Here is a 13,851-nt window from a genome sequence, read left to right as displayed (position 1 = left end):
AACCTGACCTGACCTACGGTAGAAATAAGACCCTGTTGTTTTGGAACTGGCCCTCAAACCAAAGTGATTGGCCTTTGTGTGTCACGAGGCCACTCATGTGTTTTTTAATGCTGGTAATAGTGAGTTCCTATATAGAGCACTAAGAGTGACAGGCATTCGGGCATCACTCTTATACTTACTATATGGAATATTGCGGGGTGACTGGCACTTGGCATCACCTGAGTCTTTTACTGGATATGATCTCTAAGCGTCTGTGTGTGTGTTAATCTTAAAGTGCAGGAGTAGACCAATCTTAGCAACAGGTCTCACAATGCTAACCTACAAGTTCTTCAGTGAGGAAATTTAAGATTTATGGAAGCTCAAACAATACAAACATATTATAACAAGCAACAAACAACCCTCAAACACTCACAGAAATTATCAAAATACCTCGATGTTGGTGTGTCATATAGAGGATGTGCAGAATTGTTCAGTTTTATCTTCATTCTGTCCTTTGCTATTCCCACTAGCAGGTCCAGAGGGCATCCCTAAACCTGAGCCTACCTTCTTAATCAGATGACTGGCAGTTGTTTAGGCACCCATTTTATGCAAAGCTTACGGTACCCCAAGTCATCCAAATCCTCAGCTGATAGCCAAATGTGCAGCAACAGTGGACAATGTAATCTGTCTGTCTTCTCTGATGAAGGTATTGTCGATGTGTGCACGAAGTTGACGGTCAACCAGATACGAGCTTCATCAGTTACAGGTGTTCTTCCCACATTAAACTTTTCTACTCATTGATAAACTTGCTGGTTTCACTTCCATACTGAGCCAACATCTTACAAGTTTCACTCCCTCTGCTCAAAGAAATTATTATTGAACAAATGAATCCTGCAGCAGACTGTCAATGTTCATTTGACTTCAACTGGACTAACGGTACATCTCTGTGCTGTGTGTGTCCATTCTACCCATAAGGCCTCATGAATGTGTTGTATTGCGCCAACTTCTATCCGTTGCGGTTACCGGAATTTTTTGATTTACCCTCATAGTCTCCATCATAGAGCAGGCAACCAAGCATGTAAACTATAACATATGTGTATGCATTATGACCTGCAGGGGGCAGCACTGAGCCCCCAAACCCTCCAATACACCAATATCAACACAAATACAAACTCAAATGACAATTTATTATAACAAAATAATGTAACAATCACACAGCACAATTCTTCCTGTCTCTACCCTCTCTCTTCCTCTCCCTCTTCCTGGTAATCGTTGTCCACTGCCTCCCGAATTTGACCTCATTGATGAGGTCAAGTGTCTTCTTTAAAGGTAGTACTTCCAGTGTCACCACGCTAATGGCTGGAGGTACCACCAGGTCGGGCAGAGCTTCATTGAAATGGGGATGGCTCCCTCTGGTGACATGGATGGAACACCACAGGACTGCGCTACTGGACTACAACTCCCAGCTTTCATGTAGGCACCATCATCCAGGAGGGCTGCCACCTATTGTGTCCATGTAAAAAGTCTTCCCCTGTTCTTCCAACAAACTGGCCTCCCAGTAGGGTAATAGTCCATGAACCATCCTTACCAGAGCATCAGCCCATTCCTGATGCCCGTTATAGCATTTAATCAGCTAATATCTAAACATACAATATCATAATTTATTACATATGCTATCATAGTTCTGTCACATAGTGTTACAGTTTTAAACTAGCCTTGATGAGATTGACGATTTAATAAATAATTGTATAGTGCCAGCATAATGGCCTTCCACGTATGCTGCTCTGAGCCAAACTAAGAGATTAATGGCTTTGTGCTTCCGCCTGGCACCCTCCTCGATTGCTTTGCCGTATTTTTGTATGATAAATAACTCCTGTGAAAGACACCCAGCCATGTAAGCTTTATTAATTAGCAGGAGTCGTTTGAATGGCGCTGGAAGGCACCTCGGCAGCTCGGCTCAGCCTATTTATACCACCAACGTGTTAATTTTTCTGTCAGCTGGAAATCCAAGCTAACTGCAGCGACTGGCGAACAAGTGGGGCCGTCGTGGTAGCAAGTCTTGTGTCAAAAAAAGTTCAAAATGTCAGTTTAACAGCGTGGCGGGTTTCTCTTCTTCATAGCACATTGCTGTCTAGCCTGACATCCCATTTTCGAGTAATCAGCATTAATTTACCCAATCATGAACACTTCATTTTATCTGCTAATTAGCTCATGAGGCAGAAATAAAAGTTTGATTTGTTTCCAGTCCCCACTGCCTGTTACACGGGATAACAGTCCATCGATCATATTGGCGCCACACCTGGTGAAGGCCACACAGCCGACATGTCGCGTCTCTTACGTCTGTGGCTTTAACCTTCAACTTTCTGCCGTTGTACTCCGTAGAGGACGTGGTGTTCTGTGTAACAGGCTCTGATAAAAACAGCAGGTCGAAATGCAGTGTCCGAAACAGAAGATAAGTTTGGAGATGTCAACTGCGTTAGGTGATAGAAATGAGGAGCAGCTTCAAAATAAAACACTCAACCGGCACCCCGGTGCTCACAACTGAAGCTTCTCAACAAAGTTATGAAAAATATTTTGAAGAAAATGATCAGCACTGGGGGTGTCAAGTTATTCACCTACACTTTCCACCTGTTCCTTTGGTTACTTTCTCCACCATTTCCAGAAAGCATTCCAAAAATCGTAATCAGCTTATTGGCTTGTGCAGATCAGAACGCTGCTTGGATGTCAATCTTATGCAAACCTTACAGCAGCCCAAGTCAATATACACTATGGCACGTGCAGATCCACAGCTGATATCCAAATGTGCAACAACAGCGGACAACATAATCAGTCGGTCTTCTCTGACAAAGACATCATCGATGTGGGCTTGTGGCCGATGTTGATGGTCCACCAGATCGAGCTTCATTGGTTACATGTTGTTCTTGTCTACAAACAGAAAACTTGAATGACACCCACAGCCACTTTTCCAAAGAGCTGAAAGAGTTCAATGATGGAGACACTAAGCTGATGATGGAGGAGATGCAGCTGGAGTCTGGTCTCATCAAATCTGGGTAAACTGGAAAAGGAGGCAGCAAATCTAGAGGATGATGTGGAGGGCATTCTGCTTCCACATTACTAGAGTCACTCAAAGATGGTGGGACTCCCTGCCTTGTGAATGTGCTCTGTTAACTTTCTCTTCTTACAGTGTTCCCCCCTCTGGGAGGTTCAGTGACTGGTTTTGCTTTCTGTGGTTTTCCATTAAAGCATTCATTACAGATCATTTCTTTTTTCCCATTGTTTATAATGCTTCTTTTTTAGGTGTCTTTTCAAAAATTCCTTTCATCCAAAATTGATTAGGGATGGGACATCGGAACTGTTTTTCTGTTCCCTCTACGTGGCACTTTATCATTTATTGAATGATGTCGCAATGATCCCAGAGACACCTCCAAGATAATGAAGCAGGTTTTTCTTGTTCCTACTCATCTCTCCTTGAAATTTGTCATCTCATTCCTTATCTCCTCTTTATTCAATCCCACTGCTAACACCAATGACCTTCTATTCAACTCAGGAGAAGAACTTTATTTCTTGGTGCAAAAATAATTGTCTGTAACTTAACGTTAGCATAGTTGCTTATTCAGGGAGTGCATGCTGAAGTGGTGCACTGCTACGAGTACTTGGGGGTCCACATCAATGACAGGTTAGACTGGTCTTGTAACAATGAAGAACTACAGAAGAAAGGGCAGAGCAAGGAAGGCTCATCTACCTTAGGAGACCATGCTCCTTTAATGTGGGACGTGGCATCCTTCACATCTTCTACAGTTCTGTGATGGCCAGTGTTGGTGTGCTGGGCAGGAAACACCACTTCAAGAGAGGACCACCAAATCAACAGGGCAGGTTCAGTAATGGGATACACCCTGGACCCCTTGGAGACAGTAAAGGAGGAGAGAATGAAGACAAAATTGAGTGCCATTATGAACAATGCTGCACATCCTCTCTCCATGACACTGAGGACTTTCAGACAATGAATCATTCAGCAGAAGTGTGTCAAGAAATACAATGGAGGGTCTGTTATACCAAAAGCAATATATCTATATAGCACCTCACCGGGACTCGGTCTGCCAAATCTATCTATCTATTATGTAGTGCCTTTCATATCTATCTATCTATCTATCTATCTATCTATCTATCTATCTATCTATCTATCTATCTATCTATCTATCTATCTATCTATCTATCTATCTATCTATCTATCTATCTATCTATCTTTGAATGTATTATATAGTGCCCTTCATATCTACCTATCTCAGCTCAGCTCAGTGGTCTCTCCCATTCCTGAAGAGAGCTCTTTGTTTCCCTTTTTAAATATATTTTAGTATATCAAGTAATTTCCTGCATGTTGCAGTCTTATGCCCTTAAGAATTTTTACTTGTTCATTTGCATATTGTCCATTATTGTGTCAGTTGAAAAGACCAGATTTAAGTTTTTCCAAACCCTCGTTTTCCCAAAAATTAAAGGTTCAACAGAAGTGTTTGTGTTTTGTTAAATTAAAGTGACGCATTAATCAACAGAGCCCTTTTTGACATCAATGCCTGGTAATTTTGTTCGTCTCTATGTCAGTGCAGCCTTAAACAAAGAGGTCTTAATGAGTCAATGACGTTATGAACTTATTGAACCAACCTGATGAACTAAAACAAAAACATGTGGAGAACAAATTAATCTGGTGAAAACAAGTAAATGACAAGGTGACATGTCGGAAGACAGATGGTATAGTTGAACCTTCAGATCATCGATTCTGGGAGCAACGAGACACAAGGTGGTCATCCTGCATCAGCAAGGTCTGTCATCTCCTGATTTGCTGTCCAAAGTTTTGTGAATAATTATAAACTAACAGGCAAGTTGGAGGACCAGAAACCCAGTGGTGCTCAGTCAAGGAAACTGCATGGAGCAGATGAGCGTGTCATGTATGTGAGCCAAAGGAGAGCTCTGGCTGGGGCATACCAAGGGTTTCACACAATCATTAAGTTCTTTACCCTCTACAACTTTAGAGTGGAGGAGGATGTCCCAGAAGAGCCACAATGTCACATCCACATTGAACTCCAGCAATTCTGTCCCTCCTGGTTCTTTCACTCTTTAAGAAGAACTCAGAGCAGAAGTGAGTGTTCATTGCTGGACCTGCTGCCAGTGAGGATGGACCCTCTCTTTGGGAAGCAGCTGTTGTACAATAAAAATTCTCCACAAAACAAAAAAAGTTGGAGAATGACCCCATATCATGTCCTGCAGTAGTAGCAAAGAAATATTTGCAAAAAACGATCAAAAGCTCAAAAAACCAATTGACAAATTACTGTAGGTATTGGCTTCAAAAGCTTTGTTGGGAAAAACTGAGATTTGGAACTTTGTGTTATTTGTGCATCTTTATTTTGCAAAAATGTTATTTATTTTTACTCATTTTTTATTTTATTATTTGGAAATAGCAGAATTTGCACATTATTTTATATTTTTGTCTGTCTTATTACAACATTTCTAAAAAATAAATAATTTATTATGATCAAACAGTTACTCAGTACTTGAGTAGTCTTTTCACCAAATACATGTTGACTCTTACTTGAGTAAATTTTTTGAATGACTACTTTTTACTTCTACTTGAGTAATACTATTTTGAAGTAACACTACTCTTACTTGAGTACAATTTTTGGCTACTCTACCCACCTCTGGGTCTTGAGTTGCTTTTCATTGAAAATCTCTCTGTCCTTTGCTCCTTTCAGCTTTTCCTTGACCCTGATGAGTCTCTGAGTCTCTGATGCTGCCACCAGCACCCTTCATTGCTTGGGTGATGAGCGGTGTCTGGTGTCACACAAATGCATATAGGACCCTTAACTGAGGGTAAGATGTAAGCTCAAGGGTTGATAAGGTGCACTAACTTCTCTTCTACCTTTACCACAGATCAACAGAAGGGAAGCCCAGATGAACCAGCGCCAACTTCCACCTTCCTATCCAGACCACACCCTCCTACTGACCTCACTTCCGCCATCCCGCAACACAGACCTGCCTCTTCCTGCACAGCCACTATAAAAGCCCACACCCTTCGTTTCCTCAGCTAGTCGATTGGGACTCAGTCTTTTGTGATCACTCATTGCATTATTTAGCTGTTCCTGTCAATATACAAACCGGGTGGATCCTTCAAACCTTTTTCCTTCTCTTGTCTTTTTTTTACCCTGGTGTTGTGGTGTGTAAAAGAAAATCTGCAAATTTTTCTCTATATTTTCATTATATTTTGCTCAGTCCCAACAAGACGGATTCATATGCAGGACACTTGTATACGTATTGTAACATCAAACACATATCCTCTTCCCTTGTACCTCACTTTTAAAGCAGTTGGTCAAACAAAATTGCTAAATTGGCTTACAGCCAGGGCAAGGAAGACATGCCAGTAGGTACTAGGCAACATCAAAATATTTTATTATTTGGGAAAAAGATAGATTAAAGAGTTTGAGCAAAATGTATCCAATATATTGACAGCCAGCCAATCAGGTGCATGCAACAATCGTGTGTTGTGAAACCCCTGGCATGAAATTTTATAATAAATGTGCCCCGTCTGAAAGCATCGTCAGAAGAGATGCGGCGATGACGAAAGATCTGCAGCGGGGCTACATGATTATAGATATTTAATGTGTGTTTTGTGCTGAGTAGTGTGTTTAAATCTGTTGTGTATTTATGTAAATGTTGTCTCCGGGAAACAAACGGGGAAGGATGATGCAGGGAGGCAACGACTCCAATACTGATATTTCCTGTTGTCTCACTAATTTCATCTGGGATATTTTTATTTAAACAAGACAAGGGAAGTATCAAGAAGGGATTAAAGGAGATCGAGAGGAGAGAGGAGCCATTTCTGCATCCATTTCACCAAATCATCGTGTACATTTCATTGCGCAACCTTACCATCTGCTGTTTTCATTGTCCGGATCATCAGTACATCAGCCAGTGTGGAGAAACCCCTGGGGTTTGGATTTATTTCAACCATTGCCGAGGACTCACACGGTGAGATTGTTTTGAATTATTTCAGGATAGGAGCAAACCTAGCATATCGAAAAGTATTTCACTTAATTCAGGACATTAATAACTTTGGACTCCATTTAATTTCATCCATTCAATGTGTGACCCAGTTTTCATCAGTTAACGCCATTTCATGAACATCGATTGCTAAATCAACGCCACCCTGGGACATTCATCCTTGATATCACTAATTCCTCTCAGTAAGCTTTTCAACACTATATATTTTCTATTACTTATTATTGTTCTTTAATAAATACTAACTTGCTTTCATCTTTCTATACTTTGTCTTTATATGCATAGTGATTGAAGTAATAAAGTAGTTTTTTAATGAGCACCTAGAGTAGCCAGAGGTCTGCCATACGCTCTGTGCTGTCAGGTTTATTAAGGCTGAGGGTCAGAGCTCTACCCAATAGTAGGGAACAGGACATAAAGTTAGACATCTTTGGTTGATAAATGGCATTTAACCAAAGATGTTGAGCCTTTGTATGTTTACATATATTCCTAGTATTTAGGTCTGAGATATACAGTGGAACCTCGGTTCACGAACGTCTCGGTACACGTACAAATCGGTTTACAACCAAAATGTTCACCAAACTTTTGCCTCAGTTCATGACCACACACTTGGTATACGAACAAGCCAGTTTCCCTTTCGGTTTGTACGTGTTCAGTCTCTCCCTGTGCATTTCCTGTGCAGAGAGCAAGAGAGAGAGAGCGAGAGAGAGAGCGTGACACACACACGAGAGAGAGACGCACACACACAGGCACACGAGAGAGAGAGAGCTGAACGCATAAGGTACGAAGGCAGTTAAAGAATGCACTGGGCTTGATTTTGTTTTCACTTCTGTTTACAGCGATCGGTTCGTAGCCCTCATTGTTGCAATGTTACTTTTCTTGGTGGTTTATTAAATTACGGATTTTTTTCAAATGTTCATTTACTTATCCTGTGCTTAAAACTCATTAAAAAAAAGTGTTTTAAGCCAGCGGTTGGTAACGCTATACAGTAATCCCTCACTTATCGCGGGAGATAGGTTCCAAGGCCGACCACGATAACTGAATTTCCGCGAAGTAGGGACACCATATTTATTTAATTATTTAACGTTTATTTGGACGTTTTTAAACCCTCCCTGTATTGTTTACAACCCACCCTTTACTCTATTAATAACAGGGACAACTGCTAAGCAATATGAAATCGGTAGATAAGTTTACACTTACTGTATAGCGAAGTACACGTAGCTATATATGACGTGATGAATATGCTGCGCAGTAAAAATGATGACGATGAAAGTGATGATCCCCTGAATGCAGTATAAAGAGCACGTTAATATTGAATGAGTGAGATGAGATGAGACTTCCTGGTTAATGCAGCACTGCATCGCTGAGCCAATCAGCAGCACACAGGAACTTAACTGCGTGCTCTGATTGGGTAGCTTCTCAGCCATCCGCCAATAGCATCTCTTGTATGAAATCAACTGGGCAAACCAACTGAGGAAGCAACTATCAGAAGTAAAAAGACTAATTGTCCGCAGAAACCCGCGAAGAAGCGAAAAATCTGCGTTATATATTTAGATATGCTAACATATAAAATCCGCGAAGTCGTGAATCCGCGAAAAGTGAACCGCGAAGTGGCGAGGGATTACTGTAGTGCAAACTATTGTAGTGTTAGTTTTCTCTGTGCTTCAAGGTTTTCTCAGGGTTATTCAATGTTTTTACATTTAGTTTACTGTTACACTGTGCATTCTGTGGTTTAATTAACTATATTTGTGCTTAAAAATCTTTAAAAAAATATATTTACATACAGTTCGTATGGTCTGGAACGGATTAATTGTATTTACATACAATCCTATGGGGGTAATTGCTTCGGTTCACGACCAAATCGGTTTACGACCACAGTTTTGGAACGAATTATGGTTGTGAACCGAGGTTCCACTGTACGAGGTGAGACACAAAAATAACCGAATTGGTAAAAAAAAAATATATTTATTGATGGCTTACAGCATTCTAAACATTGTCACCTTCTCTATACTCCCCTTCCCGATCTCTACACTGCTCCATACATATCTTCTATTGATTGAAACAGTGCTGGAAGTGTTCTTGCTTGAGGCTGTTCAACAGGGTTGCTCTTTTTGTCTTCTCTTCATCCATCCATTGAAGAAAAATGTCTTCCCTTCAGGTCACTTTTTATTTTTGGGAATAAGTAAAAATCACAGCGAGCTAAATCGGCAAATAGGGAGGATGATCGAACTGCATTACAGAAAAAGCATTGTGCATGGGAGCGTTGTCTTGGTGATGTACCCACACCCCCTCTCGACCTGGGCGTTCCTTAAAACGTTTGTGCCACTCGAAAACTTGTGTGTGAGACAAACTGTTATCACCGTACACAGACTTTATCATTTCATAAGTATCTGTGGACGTTTTGTTCAATTTCGCTAGAAATTTGATGTTGATTTGCTGTTTGATTTTTTCATCCGACATCATAGCGGTAACTTGTGTGGCGATTGTTGTGCAAATACTGACTGGGCTAATCTCATGATATATTTGAAAGGGAGTGTATGAGGAGATATAGTTCTATGATTCACGTTTGGCCGACCTCCAGATGGTTTTCCAGGAAAGCCACAAGCCCAGTCCGGTTATATATGTGTCTCACCTCGTATATATAAACATCATTTGTTGCTCGTGTTGATAATAAGTAAGTCTCTTGAAGTGCTAAGAGAGTGACGAGCTGTGTTATTCTTATAGCACTTGTGTGGTTTAACGTGCTACAAGTTAACCAGCTGTGTGTGTGTGTGTCATTCATAGGACACTATTGTGCTTAGGGTCAGAGTGTGTGTGTATATCTATGTATGTGTGCGTTATTATTATCCAATAACGAACCTAATGAGTGTAAGGGGTAGACAGACGATAACACATTTGGTTTCCTCCAGTCATGATGCTAATGTTGATTCAGAGACTAGAGAATCTTGTTCATTCCAGTCTGAGACTCTTTTGGGTACCCTTTTGCAAACTCCAAGGGGGCTTCCATGTGTCTTCTGTTTGGCCACTCTGTCATAAAGTCCCAATGAGTGGCGGTTGTCCTTGTGGAAGTTTCTTCCAACTCCATAAAAGTACTGTGGAGCTCATCAAGAGTGACCATCAGGTTCTTGATCACCTCTATTACCAAGGCCCTTCTCCAATGATTGCCTGCTTTGACAAGTGGAAAGTTCTAAAAGAGACACGGTTATCCCATGATTGTTTAAGACCTATGGAGGCCTTTGTTCTCTTAGGACCCTTCAATGCTGAAGAAATGTTTGTAGCATTTCCCCAGATGTGACTCTTGATACAATCCTGTCTCTTAGCTCTGCAGGGAATTCCTTCAACCCCTCATGGCTTGTTTTTCCCTCAGCTGTAGACAGGTGTGTGTCTCTCCTAATCGGACCACTCAGCTGAATTGACCACAGGTGGACTCCACACAAGGGTTTAGAAACATCTCAATGATGAGCAATAGAACAGGATGCACCTGAGCCAAAGTAAAGGGTCTGAATACTTCTGCAAGTGGAATATTTCAGTTTTTTTATTTATTAATAAATTTGCTAAAATTCCTAAAATCTTGTTTTTTCTACTTTGTTATACTGGGGTGTTTCTTGATGTGGGAAAGAAATTAAATTCAATGATTGTAGAAGTCATTAACACAACAAAATGTGAAAAAAGTGAAGAGGGCTGACGTTTTCCTGAATCCAGCATAATATAATATAATATAATATAATATAATATAATATAATATAATATAATATAATATAATATAATATAATATAATATAATATAAACATCTACACGTGGAAGTGTGTGTGTGTCTGTCTGTACGGCCCGCAAATATGAGGCTTCAGCATGAAGCTCAAAGAGCTGGCAAGACAGCCCCAAGTTAACAAGTCAGAAGAAGAAAGAAGTACGAGGCTACAGGATGAAGCTGAAGTTAAAACGACTCCGTCACCAAAGTGAAATGGCTGACGAAAGACAAATTTGCTTAGCCACTAATACACAAGTGAGTCGAGCACATCGGCAAAACGAAACCTCCGAGGAGTGAAAAACTCGCTTAGCTGCTGATAGACAAGGGGGGCGAAACCACCAACTCTGCATTTCAATTATTTTCTGACGATTTCAATAGTTTCTAGGAGCCCGGGCATTTTACAGCAAAGGCTTACACAGCTACTATAATATAATATAATATAATATAATCCTCTTTAGTAAAATCCCTTTGTGCATCCAGGTGTCTGTGTGTGTGTGTGTCTTCTGGTGAGGTGCGCATGCACGGGGCACGGTGCGATGCGCGATATTACTGTTAGAGAAAGTTAGAGGCGTTTTACGGAAATACAAGCCAGTATTACTGCGAGAGGAAATTAAAGGTACACAACACAGTGACGCATATTACAGCCACATACAAGCCAGTATTACTGTCAGAGGAGATTAAAAGCATATTACCGACGCGCACGCCTGTATTACCGCCAGAGAAAATTAAAGGTATATTCAGGACGTACAAGCCAGCGGACGTACAAGACAGTATTACTGTCACAGAAAATTAAAGACACACAATACACGACGGCAGCCCATGAAGAACGGTCAGCTCAGGAAGTAAACATCAACAAAAGAAAGGCTGAAAGAAAGAAAAATACGACCAACAAACAGAATGAGGTCAAAGTCCCTTGCCATTTAATATTGACTGTTCCTACTAATGTTTATGCATTACTGTTCTAGCGCCCGTTATTGTAACGGGCTAAATGACTAGTAAGCATATAATATAATATAATATATGTGATGAAATAATGGGACAAGACCAAGAAAAAAATTTGGGGAAGCTTCCCGTATAATGTCTGACATTTCAGGTATTCAAAAAAAAATCTGTATTATTGTCAAAAAGTTGATAACCTTAGACAAAAGCAAGACAGACAGTCGGGTTATTTAAATAATGGCGGCAGGAAGGAAGCTGGGGGCAGATAAGATACGACATTATCATCGTCCACTGGAAGTAACATCATCAAGGATAGACCGGAGGTGACGTCAATATTGGCTGACCGGAAGTGATGTCATCATGGATGGCCCAGAAATGACGTCATCATGGCTGGCCGGAAAGTGACGTCATAAGAGGTGGGTCAGAAGTAGCGTTTTTATAATGAGCCGGAAAAGATGGTACCAAGTGGGACTGGAGCGGAAAAGAATGGTTAATCTTCTTTTGTTCTGTTAAAAGAGGAAAGCCAAGCAAAATGACACCTTTTACTGACTAACTAAAAAGATTACAATACGCAAGCTTTCGAGGCAACTAAGGCCCCTTCTTCAGGTAAGATGTAATCTTGAAGAAGGGGCCTGAGTTGCCTTGAAAGCTTGCATATTGTAATCTTTTTAGTTAGCCAATAAAAGGTGTCATTTTGTTTGGCTTTTCTCTACATTCATAATGGCTAACATGGTACAACACCCTAGTATTAAAAGAGGAAGAAAGGTATTAGTGCTTCATTCCAATCCCTTATCTTTTATTATTTCATACTCACTTGGACCCTTTGTCTGCCCCCTAAGCACATGTGTGTGACATATAATATAATAAAAGGATAAGTGTCTGTATGCCTGCCTGGTTTGCTATGTCATTCCAACAGATGATGCACCACCAAACATTAACCCTGCTTTTATGAATCCCATACCAAATGACATTTAAAAAAGACATATGCATTGCATTAGTCATTCCAACAGATGGTGCACCACAAACATTAGCCATTACATACTATTCAGGTCATATTTAACCTGTTTTGACATTTGAAAGCAGTAAAAGACCCTGTGTGACCCTAAGAAAATCACTTGACCCGCCTGTGTTCCAATTAGAAAGCCAAAAAAATGTAAGCAATTGTTTAATAAATATTATAAGTCAGCTTGCATAAAGGCGTCAGCAAAATAAGTGAATGTAAATGTAGAAATACCCTAAATGATATTCTTTTAGCCTGAAATTTGATGACTTTTCCTAGTGACCCAAAATACACAAAAACAAAAATATTTTAAAATTTGGTACAGGTGCTACAAATTTTTGTACATTGAGGCTCTTTTGGGTCAAATTTGACCCATATCTGTTGAAGTGGATTTGAGATCCACCAGTGTCTGTCAAGTCAAGGAAAATGGTGGTTTTGGGGAAACTTGAAACTGTGAAACTGTACATGCCATGTCTCTGTGTATCTTTTGATAGCACTGTGGTGACAGAGTTCCAGGGGGACCTTGGCAATGTCACGAAAACTGCCTGTGTTCCCATCACATTTGGTGGCTCCTGCTGGTCTTTGAAGGGTCATGGGGGAATCTCGAAACAGTGCAATAGTCAAACAGCATAGGAGTGAATATATATGGGGCACATAAGGTCATATGGAGGTCACTCAGAGGTCATACAGAGGTCAGAGGGTGCATGTGATCTGCACCTGCAAGCACAAGCACCTGCAATGTAACAAAATAATCTAAAGATAAAACAATTAGAGTTCATTTATTCTGAACTAACTGGGATTAAAAAGAGAACAAAAGAGGTGTTGGGGGTCTTAAGATTATAAAGACCCCTATTATAAAGCCATTTCGGTGACTGAGGTTATGGTAGCAAGACTTACTTTGCAAGAGGTCCTTGATCTGATCCTCTGCTGGCCTCCTGCGATATTCCACAATATCACTGACAGAATGACAAACAATGTCTTTGTCATGTGAGTGAGCTGAACCCTCCATGGAGGGCAAGCAAGAGGAAGTGGAGGGGATTCTTTTTGGAGGAGCTTGGAAAGGCCGTTGTGACTCCTTGCATGCAAAAGCGACACCACCCTCCTTGCACATCCACTTCAGCAGCACAGTGATCTGGGCCTGGCC

Source organism: Erpetoichthys calabaricus, chromosome 6 (genome assembly GCF_900747795.2).
Source record: "Erpetoichthys calabaricus chromosome 6, fErpCal1.3, whole genome shotgun sequence".
NCBI lineage: Eukaryota > Metazoa > Chordata > Cladistia > Polypteriformes > Polypteridae > Erpetoichthys > Erpetoichthys calabaricus.
This window is presented reverse-complemented; position numbering follows the sequence as displayed.